The 18,349-nt window shown below is 40.0% G+C and overlaps 1 long non-coding RNA gene across 1 annotated transcript in view; it reads left to right on the forward strand.

Annotated features, from left to right (window-relative positions):
- LOC116278554 (uncharacterized) overlaps window positions 1-18,349 on the forward strand; it is a 61,664-nt gene that overhangs the window by 29,101 nt on the left and 14,214 nt on the right. Inside the window, exon 4 of the long non-coding RNA XR_012067876.1 lies at window positions 10,221-10,279. This is a non-coding gene — a long non-coding RNA (uncharacterized lncRNA). The remainder of the gene's footprint in view (window positions 1-10,220; window positions 10,280-18,349) is intronic.

The raw sequence follows: 18,349 nt of genomic DNA on the forward strand, positions 1-18,349 counted from the left end.
ATGGAGGTATTATTGAGGCATCTCATAGAAAGAGGATAATCTTAGTTTATGAGTTGGAGTTGATAGATTTAAATGCTGGTATACTATTTAATGACAATCTGAAATAAAATTTACCTTCTGTGGACAAGTTTGCATTGATATATGCAACCCCTCTCTCCTGGAGTGTTTTCACATTCTCCTGTAGTTGAAGTAAAGTGGTCACTTAACTCACAGCATTTACAATTGTGGAAATAGAAACAAAACAAATTAATTCAATAAAAGAGTGGTCTGCAGATACCATTATAAATCAAATGCCTATGCCTCTGACCATAATTTTAAGAATATGCTATTAACTGGTTAACAATATTAATGCAATTAAAACAAGAAAGAAAATATTAGTGATGCTGTAGCCACTGTTCATAGCAACAGCAGGAAGATGCAGAGGAAAACTGTCCCTGAACCCCTGCACCATAATATGAAGGGGGAAGGCTTGGAGATGCTCAACCTCACCCTGTATCTACTGGATAAGAACTGCTCAAAGGCCTGGAAATCTGTATTTTTAAAAGGTGTCCTTGGCAATCCTTACATACATTAAAGTATGAGATCCCTTGATGTTGGGGATCCAAGTAACTTTACCATATTAAAAGTGAGAAAGCTGGAAATTTGATTTATCCAGATTTTTTGAAAAAGAAGATACTGATGAAGAAAAAAAGAAAAAAAAAGGAGAGGATAGAGAAGCAACTAGAGGGAGAGAAGAGTGGCTATTAGGACAAAGACAAGACATTTCTCTCTCACGCACACATGCACACACATTCTAGAAAAATACAACAGAGGAAGACTAACGTCATCACACACAGATGGGAATATGAGGAGAGAACTCTTCTCTTCTCTTTCTCTCTCTCTAGCTTGCTACCTTATAAGAACAGTTACAGTAAAAACATTTAAAGCTGTGAGTGGTCATCCCACAAATGAGGATTCTCGCCGCTGCACACAGGATAGATGACAGCTGATTCTGCTGAGAGTTTCCATTATGACAGAGTTACAGTAGAAATAAAGAAGATTCCTTAACTATATGTAAAGAAAGTAAATGTACTGCTGAATATGATCAAGAAGCTAGTAGAAAATGGGAAATAATATTCAAGTTGTCTTTTAACTCACATGAATTTAAATTAATACAAGGCATATTATCTTATATCTTGGATTATTTTACCTATATTTTAAGCTGCTTAGATTATAGAAAGACACATGTATTTCTGTATACATGTATTCACAAGAAATTACATATTTCTAAAAGTAAATGACCTTAATGAATAAGATCTGATTCATCTAAATAAGTGTATTATGAGATGCAAGTTCGTAACACCAACATAATAGTAAGACTTTGCAATATAAATGGAATCAAATGTGATGCAAGTAACTGTGATTTTATCCCCATACTTATTTGATTCATATTATTATTTTAAAGTATGAGGAAATGATTCAGAAGGAAAGTATTTTAAAAACCAGACACAATGGCAAGAAAGATATGACATTCTTTAAATCAATTCTATAAAATTTGGACTCATAAATGATGAACAAAACAGAGGATGGTCAAAGGACAGTGCTTTTTGGTGCACCTGCCTTTAAAAAAAATACACAAGCCTACCTTGAACATGTAAGAGCTCAGAGTTACTGGACAGAGAGCCTAAGGGAAGAAGATGAAAGAAGGGAGCCTATGAGAGACACTTTAAAATAAAGCATTAAGAGCCAGTGACAAATGAAAATTAATCATAATTGAATTAAAAATAAATCCTTAAAATATTAGAGTAATTCAATTTACAAAATCATTGTATTATACTCCCCAATCAGGCACTTTTGTAAATGGTAAAATACACCTATGGTTACAATTTAGTATGGAATCCATAAGGGAGAGACTATACTCAGAGTATAGTCATCTTAAAAGAGCATGTTGTTTTCCTAGACAGAAGAAATCCAAGGAAACTGTAAAAACTTGAAAATTAATGCCAAGGATCTATATCAGCTTTTTGATAAGCTAACTCACCTGTCAGAAGCAGCTTCCTAGGTTTGACTATTTTCTGAGCTTACAGATTTTACTTACTTATCACAAAACAAATACAAATAGAAACTAAAATATTTTAGCAATAATGAAAAAATTGGCTTTTGCCCAGTAATTAAGAGGTTGTTCTGTTTTGCCAAACTGATGTAAAAGCAAAAACAAACTCTATTTCTTAAATTTTCTTGAGTATTTATACAAATTAAAACCATATCAGGTAATGGAACACATCTGATTACCCTGAGATACATGTTGACCAAGAAAATAAGAAGTTTTCTATCTTAGTTACCTCAGCCCATTTGTGGAACCCAGAAGTCCAAATTCTTCTGCATCCCAGCTGGCAAACATGGTAGTTCTTCTTGGTCTTCAGCCTGTAATCATTGTTAACATACATGGTTAGGTACACCTGCCTAAAAACAAAGGAAAATTCACTGAGTCACTTTCTGTCATCACTTGCCAAGGAAACATTATTTACCTCTACTAAACAGTTTTCCAAAATTCTAGACAACTTCTTACAAACCAGCAACTCCACTGGTTGGGTCAATACCTCCAAATAGCCAGGTGTCCTGATGACCTCCCAGAATAACACACCTGTCTGGAAAGGAAGACATTCAAAACAATGACAACTTAGAATGTATTATAAAGAACAGTAATTTATATTTTTAAATTAAACTTTCTCTTGCTTGAGTTTCCTCCATAGAAACCCACAAAGGCAGAGTCTCCTTTTAGAATTTACCTTTTTTTCTCACATTTAATTATATCACATCAACCAGGAAAAAAATATCAAGAGTTGATTAAAATTCATCTTCTCTTACTCCTGTAATCTTTGTAAAAACAAAATGTTTTAAGACATTTTAAAAAATTCACCAACTCACCAGGTATCACAGCTCCTCAGATAGTTCTGATTACATCGTAAACGCTTGTGATTTTCTTGATGTTATGAACGTGCATTTTAATCTTCCTAGAATTTCACAAAGGAAACAAATTACTTCACATAGAGCATTATGTCTAACAGATTCCTTCCAATGTTTTATTATGATAAATCTCAGAAGTACAGTAAACTGTTTAATAGGATGATAAATTCCCATATGCCCACCAGGTAAATTCAATCATTGTTAATAATGTAGAACCATATGCAAGTGAGCTGCACACATCATGACATCTCTCCTATGTACTTAAGAATGCACCTTAAGGTCAAATAAAAAAAAAGTATCAGTATTTTATATTTTTCCTCCCTCATACCTCTATTGTTGGTATTTATTTAAACTTCAAAATACTCTATTATTCAACGTGACAGAGAATCTTGTTTTTAGCAATTAAAAAAAAATTTGTGTATTTGTCCATTTAGAGCTCAAACCAATTAAGGGATATAAGCCCCAGGTGCTTTTTTTTTGATATTTTGACCAGGGAAAATTTCTGTTTCTGAGTTTTCTCTTGAACTGTTACTGAAGCTACATGCTCTTTGTTTTCCCTGTGTCTGTGTGTCTGTTTATAAATCAGAAAGGCCTACACTTTTCATTGTGTACCTCTAGAGGGTATTAATACATGAAATAATAAAGTCTCCTATGTTAAAGGAACTCTGTTCTAATTGAGTTTAATAAGCACTTACATAAATTTTTTAAAAAAATTCTTATAAAATAAAGTTGAATTTCTAATATCTTAAGAGTTCTGAAATTAAAAAAAAGCCTCTTATGGAACTTATAAAATACTTGCAGACTCCAAATTCACATAGCTAAGGCAAATCATTAACCAACAAGACTGATTTAACCATTTTAGTTTAATAAAAACAGCTGTATCCTCTCTGATTCATCAGTGTGAAGTTTCCCTTTCCCTCTACATTTCAAGCCAATCAAGCTAAAGTTCTGATCATGCCATGCTGTTTCCCAACCCTGCACAGGCTGTCCTCTGCAGCTGGCATTTACTGCCTGTCTTGATTCTGTGGAAATCTTACTGTTTGTGTAAAATTAAGCTCAATGAGCACATGTTCCGTGGTCATGCCTCCTCTACACCTGTGCTGTCCGGGGTTAGTAACAGTAATAACTATAATGATAAGTATATGGAGCCATGTGACAGTAAACGCTCACCACTGTGACCATCTAACCCACCCCCACAGCAAGTGACCAGTGAACTTCGCTCCTTTTCTCTTCTCTCCTACTCCCTCCCTTAAGTTAACCTAGGGTTTTGCATGCTTAGCGTTTTGACAGTTACCTGAAACACTGTTTCAAAACGTCGGTTGAAAAGGGAAGATAAAATCTTACACCTGGACCCAGGAAGAGAGGGGTGGGGAGTGGCCCACAGAAAGCCGAACGGGAAGCGCGGCCTTGGCTCACAACACAGTCCTGCTCCTTCCCGAGTTTCGCTGCTGGGAAAGCAGCGGCCTGGGGCCCGGTCCGCCCGGGCTTTTGGGGAAGGCCGAGGGAGGGACACAGACCCGCGCAGGGCCTGCGGCCCTGGGGTCGGGGTCCGCAGGGACTCACCGTCTGTGCAGCGGCTCCTGGGCCACGGCCCGGCGGGCGGCGGCGCCGGCTGAGGGGGCTGAGGCGGCGGCGGCGGCGGCGCCAGCTGAGGGGGCTGAGGCGGCCTCTGCTGTTGCTGGAAGGACTTGAGGGACTCCAAGGCCTTCACCGGCTTTTCCAGGGTCGCCATGGCGGCCTTCCGTCCCGCAGGGACAGCCCCAGGAGTCGCTGGGACGACTGGCGGCTCCGCTCAGCAGCGGCGGCAGTGAATGGGGCTCGGGGCCGCCAGCAGATGCGGAATCCAAGCGCCCGGCCATCTTGGGCCCTGCGTCCTGCTAAGCTCCGCTGGTGGGGCGGGGCCAGGCTCCGGGATTGACAACCGGAGGCAGCGGCCTCCGCCAATGGCTGCCCCGCCCGCTCCTTGGGCTCAAAGAGCCACCACGCTGCTGGAATCACTGCGTTCTTCCCAGCGAGGGGCGAGGGGTACTGCACGGGGATCGGGAGGGCGGCTCGGGGGCGGAGTTGCATGGCACGGCGAGGAGGGTGCGGAGGGCCTGGTGACTTCGGATTGAGGGTCTCTCTCGGCGAGGGGCGTCCTTTCTCAGCGGAAGCCCCTCTTGGAGATGGGCGTCCCCGGCCGATGCCTAGCGGGTGGCAGGGAGGGCGGGCAGTGGGCTGGGAGCCCGAGACCCCCGCGGGGCCCTTGCCAACCCCACGGCGCTGGCGGAGGGTGGGCTTGCCGGACAGCCTGCAGGGGAGGGAGGGGGAAGTGAGCTCGCCCCGCGCGGAGCCAGAGGACTCCTCAGGTGTGGATGGAGAGGGGCCCTGAGGGGCCAGTCTGCAGCCAGAGAGGGAGCGGAGAGGATTGGGGGAGGCCCTGGGTCAGGCATGGGTGGTAAGAAGTTCCCTGGTCAGTGCCTGCTGCCAGAGAGGCTGGGCAGGTGCAGCGAGAAGCGGCTTTGACCCCTGAGATGCAGATCCTAGCAGATAGGTGCTGACACGGTCTTCCTCGGTGCCTGTCACCAAGGGTTTCCGGTCGCCGGCCGCCTGCAGGGCTCTGGGCTTTCCTCTGCGTGGGCCCTGGCCTGATAGCAGACTCTGCTTCTGACAATTGAGCCGCCCGCCTGGGCCTGCGCGCCGCCTCTCGTGTGCGCGTCCGGCTGACGTGGCCCGTGGTGCCACGGAGCAGAGTCCCTTTGCATCTCTAAGGCCCGGGTATTTCCTAGAGAGAAGTTTGGCTTGCCCGGAAAGTACCACCTTCCCCCATTCCCACCCACAGCCATTCAGAAGTAGAGGACCAGCATTGAGAGTCTAGGATCAAAGAGCTATGCTTTGCTTCCATTACCACAGCTTCGGTGAATGTGCACCATCTCTCGTCCTCCACTGCATATCTCTATTAGAGTCCTTTCATCACAAAGGCAGCAAGATGAACAGTGGGCTGGGCTGTCCCTCCTGATCTAGCAAACTATCATTTCAGTTTTCCAGACCTCTGCAACCCTCTTGGACTAAACAGATTTCCACTACTTAGCAAGAGGATATTCCTTTGGGCTCCAGGAAGGGACTGCGGCATTTCCCACAACTGCAATTAATTTCTCACACATGTGGTTAGTTAATTAGCTTCTGTCTTTCCTGCAAAGCTGTAAGTGTCTTAAGGGCAGGGAACCATCACTTGATGCTACTTTCAAGGCAAAGCCAGCTCCTCACTGTCACCTGCTGGCCCACATGATTCCTCCCCTCCTGCCTAAGGGCCTCTGAACTTGCTCTTCCCTTGGCCTGCAGAGCTCTTTCCCAGACACCTTCACAGCCTGCATATTCCCCTCACCTGCTGTCTTTTTCTCCTTCGCACTTACCCCTATCTAACAGATTGTACATTTTGCATATTCTCTTGCTTGGGTATCTCTCCCAACTAGAATGTGAATTCCAAGATGGTAAGGATTTTTGTGTTCATGGTGTGTCCTTAGCATCTAGAACAGTAGCCAGATCACGGCTGCCCCTTAGTAAATAATCAGACACATGAATGAGTAAATGACCACCTTTCTAAGCAAAGGCACCCATCAAACAGCTTAGATGGGTGTTGAGTGCAGAATCTACGAGGAGTACTTTCTGCCCCAAGTCTGACACCCAAACGGATTAGGGGTCCTTTGGGCATTTCAAGGTTCAACGGGACAGATTACTGCATAAAATATGCTGAACTGGCTGAACTGGCAGCGGTGGACCCTGTGTGAGTGCTCTGCTGAGACTTGGATTCGGTGACGACTTGAACTCTTTAAAACCCTACCACATACTTTTTGGAAGTTTTTTTCAAAAGTACATTTTCAACACATTCAGTCTTTCTGAAATAAAAACTTATTTTCTCGTGGACTCCTGTATGTTCCGCACTCTGTGCATGAAGCACCTGACTAGGGTTTTTAGGAATATATTTGGCACTTGAGACCGTAGAAAGCTTTCATTTTTGTCCTCTGAGTATCTCGATTCTTCCACTGGGGCTTTGAACGTTTGCTGCTGCTGTTGTCCTGATGGGTCTGGGGCCCCTTCTGCTCCCCCTCCCTCAAGTTCTGGGTTTGTAACGAATGCAGAAACTAAAAACAACCAACTATAGAAAGCAAAAATGAAAACCTAAAATGAGGCTCTTAGGAAGACAAACAAAAAGCTAGATGGCTTCTGAAAAGTAGGAGAAGGTGGGGGTGGGGGGGTCTCAGCCCCACAATGGGAACAATTCCAGGAAGTCAGAATGCAGAGACCCACCAATTCTAACATGGGCGCAGATGCATTTAGTACAGGTGCACACATCACACGGCTCTTCTGGGACAGGAAATGGTATTTTGGTATCTTAATATTCTCCATTCTTTGAGGAATTAAAGTTTTTAATAGGTCATCATCAAAATCATGATATCCTAGTTTTTCATTAATTTTTTAAAAAAATACACAACTTATTTCCCAAGACATTTTTGCCATTATTTGTAAACTCATACAAAGACTTAGTGGTGATGAGGCTTTAGGATGTATCTTGTCAAAGTCTGTGCAACAGAATACTTGTCTATTGTTGGGTGAACACCAACTCCAAAAGTACATTTTCCATAGACATTTTAATGATTGATTTTTTTAATTCCTAAAAGCACTACTCAGGCCCTTTACAATGTTGTGTCAAATTCCAGGGTTAAAATGCTCTTGATTTTTTAATCTATTTTGATTAAAATGTTTCTATGCAGAGGAGGGTATAGCTGAGTGGTAGTGTGTGCTTAGCATGCACGAGGTCCTGGGTTCAATCCCCAGTACCTCCATTAAAATACACACACACACCCCTAATTACCCCCCCAAAAATAAACCTACAAATAATTTTAAAAAAATTTTTAAATAAATTGTTCTACAAAAATTCTGCTGAAAAGAGGGAGGGAGGATTTCCTTGTGGCCATCACACCAAACTTCGCTTTAATCAGATCACTGTGAAGTGAGTTTGGTATCTGCAGGTAAAGGCTAGAAACTGTCGACACTTACTTAATTAGAGCGAATGACGCTTCTGAACAATACTTCAAATAAGGACATCAGCCTGGGAACAAAAAGTCTTGACTAAAGCTGGCAGGAGAAAACAAATAAAAGATGTGGCCCAACAATAGGAAGACTGGAGTCATCCCCAGCCCTGAGAAGATAAGGCTGCTCTATTAGTGATGGAAATTATCGACTGCATCAGCTTAAGAAAAGCCTGCTTTTCCAAAGAATTCTTCCCACCCCAAGAATTAACCACATAACTTTAAGTCAGCTCTGATTCCTTGAATTAAATTCTTTTTAACGTATCTTTTCTAAATCCTCAGCTTCCTCCTCCCCTCTATTCTTTCTCCCAAGAGAGGAAACTCCTCCACTACGGTGCTATGGCTTCGTTTCTTTGAAGGGGGTACGCTTTTTTGCATTTGTTTGCATTGTACACTAGCCCTGCACTCTGAAAGAGCCTTTTACCAACAGCACCATTTTTGTATTTCTGGCTGGTTAAATGGCTTATAGTAGAAACTTGGAATTTACTAACTTTTTAAACCCAGAAGTACATTGTTGAAAAGGCACAGCTATCATTCATCTTCCAAATTATGATTAAATTAATAACTGAGAAATTCCCAAACATGTTTTCCAGGAATGACCTGTATTTTAAATGCCTGTGAGGCCTCCTGGACTTCTATTCCTTTATTCTTATCTGGGGTTATGGACCTCAGGAGAGCAGGAGAGGGTTTCAAGTTCCAAGTCTTTTCCTCCTTGGAACTTGCTGCTTGCTGGGAGAGTGTTGACTGGAAAATAGATGCTTTAGAGAAGAGGTTGGGGGGGGTCACAATTTTAATTCTGTTAAAGCAACAGCTGGTTTGAGTTTCTTTCCACTTCTATTTCCTGCTCCCTTCCTCGCAAATCCATGGAGAGAAAATAATTTGTTCAGAAGGTACCGACAAAATAAAAATACACCTTTTATTATGGCGGTGCTTTACCTGTGTTATCTTTGTTACAAGTTGCATGTAAAGCACTCAAGGGATAGGTTAGATTTTATAAAATGAACTACACAGTAAAGATGACCAGAGCTTTAGTCAGAAGAACCTTTTACAATACAGGTTGCAGGCTTGCAAATTTCTTCGAATATTTTTTAACTAAAACTTTTCATGGATGTAACTGTCATAAAGCCCTCTGGGGTGTCTGGAGGCTGACTGCCTAAAGAAGGATCATGACTAAAATATTCACGCATGCCAAGTGCGTGCTACTTGTTTCTGGACTGGAGACCTTGTCTCCATATTAGTATGCATTCGTCTGTTCAACGAGTATTTATAGAGTGTCTGCTCTTCCCATAAAGATGCTCAGGGCTTGGGACACACCAGTAAGACATGGGGAGCTTCTGTGTCCGCATGTTCATAACCATGAAACTGTCCAGTGGGGCTTCAGCCCACAATCACACCTTCTATTCTAAATAGTTTACCCGCAGTTTGGGATTTAAAAACCAGGTCTGTTCAAATCACATTATTGTCTAATCAACTCAGAAATCCAGTATTTTAAATGAATGTGTAATAATAGTGAAACAGTAGGAAAAAAAGAGTAAAAAAGTTTTAAAAATGGTAAAAAATAAATAAAATATGTTTGATTATTTTTATTTAGGTTATGAAGTCATCTTCCATGCTTTTTTCCTACACACACACGCACATGCTCACACACAAAGAATAAAACCTGCATCTCTCAAATCAATGGCAAACCAGTAACAGATTTTCTGGTCTGGGCTCCTCCGCACACTGGCCTCGGGCTGTGTTGGTGTGTGGCTTGACAGCAATCAAAGGTCATAATTTCATTGGCAGTTAGCAGCAGGTTTAGTTTTTCTACCATGTTAAGTTTACCAAAATGTCTGGTTTCAGTTATGCTTCGGCACTGACTGAATCAGCTCTCTGACCAGCGCAATGTCTTCAGGTACCTGAGGTTCATGGAATACATATGCTGATTGTTTTCAGTCACTTTCCCTTCTAAGCACAAAACTGTGTTTTCTGAAGCTGAGTAACAGTAGTTCTTAATGACATGCTAGTTTCTAATAGTGAAAAAGGACCTAAAGTAGGTAAAAATGTGAATTTAACAAGACTGCCACCTACTGATTGACATGGTTGGAAAACACTCCAGTTGTAGTAAAAAATAGCTATGTGTGTGGTTTCTTGTTTTTTGTTTTTTCCCCCCAAAATGTAGATGCTTTTTGAAAATTAACATGTATCATTTTAATTCCATTTTAGGAATGTGACCAAGTTCATATAGATGATGTCTCCTCAGATGACAATGGACAGGACCCAAGGTGAGCCCATTGACCATGAAGGGATGGTTTCCATGTTATGGTTTAATTGCTCAGCTAACTAAGATGAAATTTCTGTTCTGTTAACTTTGGGCTTTTCTTTTTTAAAAATTTTTTATTGATTTGTAATCATCTAAAAATGTGTCAAATTGCAATGTAGAACATAATTTTTCAGTTATACATGAACATATATATATTCATTGTCACATTTTTTCTGTGAGCTACCATAAGATCTTGTGTATATTTCACTGTGCTATACAGTATAATCTTGTTTATCTATTCTACAATTCTGAAATCCCATCTATCCCTTCCCACCCTTCGCCCCCATGGCAAACACAAGTTTGTATTCTGTCTATGAGTCTATTTCTGTTTTGTATTTATGCTTTGTTTGTTTTTGTTTTTGTTTTTAGATTCCACATATGAACAATCTCATACGATATTTTTCTTTCTCTTTCTGGCTTACTTCACTAAGAATGACATTCTCCAGGAACATCCAGGATGCTGCAAATGGCATTACGTTGTCAGTTTTTATGGCTGAATAATATTCCATTGTATAAATATACCATTTCTTTATCCAGTCATCCATTGATGGACATTTAGGCTGTTTCCATGTCTTGGCTGTTGTAAATAGTACTCCTGTGAACATTGGGGTGCAGGTGTCATCCTGAAGTAGGGTTCCCTCTGGATATAAGCCCAGGAGCGGGATTCCTGGGTCATACAGTAAGTCTATTCCTACTCTTTTGTGGAATCTCCATACTGTTTTCCATAGTGGCTGCACCAAACTGCATTCCCACTAGCAGTGTAGGAGGGTTCCCCTTTCTCCACAGCCTCTCCAGCATTTGTCATTTGTGGATTTTTGAATGACGGCCATTCTGACTGGTGTGAGGTGATACCTCATTGTAGTTTTGATTTGCATTTCTCTGATAATTAGTGATACTGAGCATTTTTTCATGTGCCTATTGATCATTGGTATGCCTTCCTTGGAGAATTGCTTGTTTAGGTCTTTTGCCCATTTTTGGATTGGGTTGTTTGGTTGTTTCTTATTAAGTTGTATGAGCTGCTTATATATTATGGAGATCAAGCCTTTGTCAGTTTCATTTGCAAAAATTTTTTTTCCCATTCCGTAGGTTGTCTTTTTGTTTTATTTATGGTTTCCTTTGCTGTACAGAAGCTTGTTAAGTTTCATTACATCCCATTTGTTTATTCTTGCTTTTATTTCTATTGTTTGAGTAGACTATTCTAGGAGAACATTTTTGAGATGTATGTCAGATAATGTTTTGCCTATAATTTCCTCTAGGAGGTTTATTGTATCTTGTCTTGTGTTTAAGTCTTTGATCCATTTTGAGTTTATTTTTTGTGTATGGTGTAAGGGAGTGTTCTAGCTTCATTGCTTTACATGCTGCTGTCCAGTTTTCCCAACACCATTTGCTGAAGAGACTGTCTTTTTTCCATTGTATATTCTTGCCTCCTTTGTCGAAGATTAGTTGAGTAAAAATTTGTGCGTTCATTTCTGGGCTCTCTATTTTGTTCCATTGGTCTATATGTCTGTTTTTGTACCAACACCATGCTGTCCTGATGACTGTAGGTCTGTAGTATTTCCTGAAGTCTGGGAGAGTTATTCCCCCAGGCTCTTTCTTTTTCTTCACTAATGTTTTGGCAATTCTAGGTCTTTGATGGTTCCATATAAATTTCATTATGATTTGTTTTAGTTTTGTAAAATATAGCCTGGGTAATTTGATAGGGATTGCATTAAATCAGTAGATTGCCGTGGGCAGTGTGACCATTTTAACAATATTGATTCTTCCAATCCAAGAGCATGGGATATCTTTTCATTTTTTAAAAGTCTTCTTTAATTTCTCTCATCAGTGGTTTATAGTTTTGCGTGTATAATTCTTTCACCTCCTTGGTTAGATTTATTCCTAGGTATTTTATTACTTTGGGTGCTATTTTAAAGGGGATTGTTTCTTTACTTTCTTCTTCTGTTGATTCATTGTTAGTGTAAAGAAATGCCACTGATTTTTGAACGTTAATCTTGTAATGTGCTACCTTGCTGAATTCTTCAATCAGCTCTAGTAGTTTTTGTGTGGACCTTTTAGGGCTTTCTAGATATAGTAACATGTCATTGGCATATGGTGACACTTTCACCTCTTCTTTTCCAATTTGGATCCCTTTTATTTCTCTCTATTGCCTGATTGCTGTGGCTAGGACTTCCAGGACTATGTTGAATAGCAGTGATGATAGTGGGCATCCTTGTCTTGTCCCAGATTTTAGTGGGAAGCTTCTGAGTTTTTCACCGTTGAGTGCTATTTTGGCTGTAGGCTTGTCATATATAGCTTTTATGATATTGAGATACGTCCCCTCTATACCCACTTTGTCAAGAGTTTTTATCATAAATGGGTGTTGAATTTTATCAAGTGCTTTTTCTGCATCTATTGATATGATCATGTGTTTTTTGTCCTTTCTCTTGTTGATGTGACGTATTACATTGATTGATTTGCATATGTTGAACCACCCTTGTGTCCTGGGATGAACCCCACCTGATCATGATGTATAATCTTTTTTATGTGTTGTTGGATTCTATTTGCTAATATTTTGGTGAGGATTTTGGCGTCTATGTTCATCAGTGATATTGGCCTATAATTCTTTTTGGTAATGTCTTTGCCTGGTTTTGGTATCAGGGTGATGGTAGCTTCATAGAATGAGTTTGGGAGTATTCCCTCCTTTTCAATCTTCTGGAAGAGTTTGAGAAGGACTGGTATGAGTTCTTCTTTGTACATTTTGTAGAATTCCCCAGTGAAGCCATCTGGTCCAGGACTTTTATTTGTGGGGAGGTTTTTTATTGCTATTTCTATTTCATCTCTAGTGATCAGTTTGTTCAAGTGGCCAGTTTCTTCTTGATTCAGTCTTGGTGGACAGTATGTTTCCAGAAACTTGTCTGTCTCCTCTACGTTGTCTAGTTTGGTTCCATATAGTTTTTCATAATATTCTTGTATGATTTTCTGTATTTCTATTTTATTTGTTGTAATTTCTCCATTATCCTTTCTTATTTTGCTTATTTGTGCTCCCTCCTTTTTCTTCTTTGTGAGTTTGGCCAGAGGTTTGTCAATTTTATTTACTTTTTCAAAAAAAACAGCTTTTGGTTTAATTTATTTTTTCTATGGTCTTTTTAATCTGTATTTTATTTATTTCCTCCCTGATCTTTATAATTTCCTTCCTTCTGCTGCCTTTTGTGGTTGTTTTGCTCTTCTTTTTCTAGTTCATTCAGCTGGTGGGTTAAATTGTTTGAGATTGTTCTTCTTTTTTGAGAAAGGCCTGTATCACTATAAACTTCCCTCTTAGCACTGCCTTTGCTGTGTCCCATAAATTTTGTGGTTGTGCTTTCATTTGCATTTGTCTCAAGGTGTTTTTTAATTTCAGCTTTGATTTCTTCATTGACCCATTGGTTTCTTAATAACATATTGTTTAATCTCCATGCTTTCCTTTTGTTCTCCTTTGTTTCTCTGTTGTTGACTTGTAGTTTCATGGCATTGTGGTCAGTAAAGATGCTTGAGATTTTTTCTATCTTCTTAAAATTTCTGAGGTTTCTTTTGTGCCCAAGTACATGATCAGTCCTGGAAAATGTTCCATGTGCACTTGAAAAGAATGTATAATGCTCTGAAAATATTCACCAAATCTAATTTTCCTATTGTATTACTTCTCTGTTGCATTATTTCTTTTCTGTCTGGAAGATCTGTCTAGTGATGTTAATGTGGTGTTAAAATCTCCAGCTATGATTGTATTCCCATCAATGTCCCCCTTTATCTGTGTTAGTAATTGTTTTATGTACTTAGGTGCTCCTATATTGGATGCATAGATATTAATGAGTGTAATATCCTCATCTTGTATCACTCCTTTAATCATTATAAAATGTCCTTCTTTATGGCCTTTGTTTTAAATAAGTGTATTCAAAGGACTGAAGTGTTAAAAATTTAGAAAAGACATTCTAAGACTTTTCTGTTTCTTGCTTACTTCTCCAATTGATACCCCCAAGAATGCTATAGGCAGAGAGGACTAACTCAGTTTTAGTGTGATAAAATTTATTACTTTCATCATCATTTTCTCTCTATAATTGATAAACCTGAGGGCCATTAAAATGCTAATTAATTTTCCCAAAGACACAGACAATAATTAGCCAAGCCAAGAGTCAAAGCCATATCTTCTGACTCCAGTGCTGGTGGAGGAAGGACATCACAACCTGCCTTCAGGAAAGGAAGGGGGTGTGGCATACACTGGGAAATCCCAAAACAGCACTTGACATAGATCCCAGAGGAAGGGGAGAGCAGAACAGGTGTTTACCCTTAACTCTATGCTTGTGGGCTCTCCCAGAACACCGTTTTCTACTTGATCAAAAAGGGAATGGTAACAAAGGGTACTTTTGGTATGGTAGATACTTTACATTTGGTAACTCTCATCCTCACAACAGCGCTGTAGAACAGGTCTCCCTAAAACTTAAGGGCACATGAATCACCTTGGGACCTGGTTAGCTCTAATGCAGACTCTAATTCAGCAGGACTGGGGTAGGGGCTGAGAATTTACATTTTTAACAAGCTCCCAGTGGGTGCTGAGGCTGCTGCCCCTAGACCACAGACCCCACCTTGAGGAGCAAGTACTTTTATGTAGAGCATAAGAGTCACCTGAGAGCTGAGTTCAAATGCACACTTCTGGGACCCACCACAGACATGCAAGCACAGAAGTTTCATGGGGGAGTCTTGGAGCCTCTGGTAACATGTATTCCAGATCATTCTGAGCCAGTGGTCCAGTGGACTACAGAGTCCAACAGACTTGGGTTAAAATCCTGGTTCTATTACTTTCCAGCTGTTGGAAAGGACCTTGAGCAAATTAAAATTTCCCTGAGCTTTGATTTCCCCCATCTGCAAAGTGAGGATAAAAAAGAAATACCTCATTGGATTGTATGAGTGGTTAAACACAATTTTCTATGTAGCATATAACTAGCATATAACGGGTATTTGAAAAGTGACAGCTGTTGTAATGATGTTGATGTGATGATGAAGACGCTCATCAAACAGATAAGGTCAGGTGCAGAGGGGAATATCACTTCTTGGAGCTAGTTTACTAAGCAAGATTTGAACTCAGATCCAACTCCAAAACCACAGTCATTTCACTGCATCAGATCACAAGTACCAAGTTTTACACATTCGCCTCCATTTATGGAAATCACCCAAATCACTGCTTCCTCTGCCCGTGTCCTGCTAGTTCTGCCAGGCTCTTCCTCTCTGACCTTTGTTTTCAGCTTCTTCCAATGCAACCTTCCCCCCTCATCAACCCTTTGAATTTTGTTCCCAGGACTTGACCTTCAGGGTTCTCCAGGGACCCTGCTTCTCTTGCCCTTGGCCTCCTGGGGCAAGGTCACCCTCCCAGCTTGCTTACCCAGGTCAAGAGGGAACTTGTACATATAGAAAAAGATAGGGAGAAAACAAGGTCTAACTTTGAAGATGTATTTCAGTATGATGTGCAGACTCTGCCTTTCACCATCCAAGAATCTCATTGGGAAATTTTATTTTTTAATGAACAATTCTTGAGAGAATGTCAATCATAGCTATAAAATATCTAGAAGAGTCCAAATAGAATTATTTCCCCGTTGTTCTCCAATACACGTGGGAGGAATACAAAATACACGTGAGAGGTAATAGTCCCATAAAATACACGACAAGAAAAGCCACAGACTTATATTACTACTGCTCTGGCTGGAAAGATATTTTGTGGAGGATTGAGATGCTTCAAAATGTTGGGAAATACTCAGGATCCTAAATAAGCAAATTGTTTTAGCATTTCTGTTCCAAGCAATAATATTCAATGACTGCATGGAGATTATTTTCAGTAGAAATTTTATGGGAAAACTGTAACTGGAAATAAAAGGAATATTCTAGCGATAAACATGACATATCTCTTGTTGCACATGTTGGTGATGACATTGAATGAGATCTCCAAGCAAAATAAGAGTTATGCTGTGTTGTGTCAGCATAATAAATTAAGACTTCTCCCTCTCAAAGGTCAAGTCTTGGGCTTCACAAAGATGTACAGAATTTCACAGCCTGAAAACTATGTTGAGGGGACGCTGAGAACAAGATGGCAAAAGAGTTTTAAAAGAGCAAAATAGAGCCTTATGCCCCTGCCTTAATTCATTGCAGCACAAATCAGTGTTATAAACAAGCCATTCTCTCCAACAGTCTTTTTAAAAAATGTTCATAGACATAAATTCTCTTGAAGAATGTGTCTATGCAGAAAAAAACACATGGAGAGTTGAGCTGTCATCTTAAGTAGCTGGCATCCATCATTCTGCTTCTTCTTTAGTAGGTACAAATTTATAAGGCTACTCACATTATTTAGATAGCTTTTAGCCTCCATTTTTCTTTCCCTATACTGATACAAAAAGTATGACCAACGATGGAAAAAATGACCCACAGAGGTCAGCTGAGCTGAAATAAAAAGTCTCCTTAGCTAGAAGAGGTCCGTGGTTAGCTTTGGGCTTTGCAAACACATTGCCTGCCTTAATCTGTTATTTACAAAGGATATGACCTGGGACAAGTTACTTAACCTCTCTAAGCCTCAGTTTTTTCATCTGTAAAATGGTAATAATAATCCCCCCTAACAGGGCTGCTGTAATCATTAAACAATATAATTAATATGAAAGACTTGGCAGAGGTCTTGCTCACAGAATCTTTTTTTTTTTAAGAATACACATAACAATTTGACTGAGCTAATTCACATACCATACAATTTACCCCCCTTAAGGTATAAAATTCATGTCCTTTAGTATATTCGTATATTCAAACTTATGCAACCATCAGTAAATTTTAGATCTTCACCAAAAACAAAAAAAAAATCTGTCTCCATTAGCAATTACTCCTTTTTTCCCCACAATCCTTTCCATCCCCCACCCTCCCATCCCCAACCTTGCAACCATAGGCAACCACTAACCTACTTTCTGTCTCTATAGATTTGCCTGTGCTGGACCTTTCATGTAAATAGACTTGTATAACACTTGCTGTTTTGTGGCTGGCTACTTGCCCTTAAAATACTGTTTTCCAAGTTCAACCAGTTTGTAGCATGTATTAGTACTTTATTCCTTTATGTTTAAGATTAATATTCCACTGTTTGGATGTATCACATTTCAGCTATCCATATCCAAGAGTTCCTATTTCAAAAGTCATACTATAGGAGTATTTACATGACCTTGGTTTAGACAAGGATTTCTTAGATACAAAAGCAAAAACAAATAATAAAAAAAATAAAGTGGATCTAATCAAAAATTTTAAATCTGTGCTTCAAAGGAAAGCACGAAAATGAAAAAAAAAAACACCTGAGAATGGGAGGAAATATTTGCAAAGCATTTACCTGATGTGCAACTGTCCTAGACCACTTAAAGAACACCTAACAGCTCAATAGTAAAAGACAAGCCAGGTAGAGTATCCAGACATTTCTTCAAAGAAAACATACAAATGGCTAACAACAACACGAAAAGATGCTCAACATCAGTAGCCGTAATGGAAATGCAAATCGAAAGCACAATAAAACACCACTCCCTACCCACTGGAATGGCTAGAATTAAAAAGGGTTGACGAGAATGAGGTAAAATTTGATCCCTCATACATTGCTTGTGGAAATATCAAATGGGATAACAGTCACTTTGGAAACATTTCATCAGCTCCTCTAAAGGTTAAACAGAGTTACAAAAAGCCGCAGTAATTCTGCTACACCCCACTGCCTCAGTGGTGCACTGCAAGATTGTGTTCTCACCCCGATCCCCATGATGTTGACTCATTACTAGTGACTTTTTGCCTGTTAACCTTTCCCTCTTATGTGCCTTTGGCAAGGCTGGAAATTATTTCCCACTCCATGCTTCCTGAGTTATCATCTCTTAAGAAGACAGAAGTGTCCTGTTTTGAGACAACCACCCTCAGTGGCCTCCAGCCCGCAGGACTTTCTTATGTGTTCCTGGTCCTCATTATCTGCCACAGGGCAACTTTTGAGGATGGTTCAGCTTCATCAAGGCAAATTAGTGCTACCTGCTAG

Source organism: Vicugna pacos, unplaced genomic scaffold (genome assembly GCF_048564905.1).
Source record: "Vicugna pacos unplaced genomic scaffold, VicPac4 scaffold_5, whole genome shotgun sequence".
NCBI classification, from domain to species: domain Eukaryota; kingdom Metazoa; phylum Chordata; class Mammalia; order Artiodactyla; family Camelidae; genus Vicugna; species Vicugna pacos.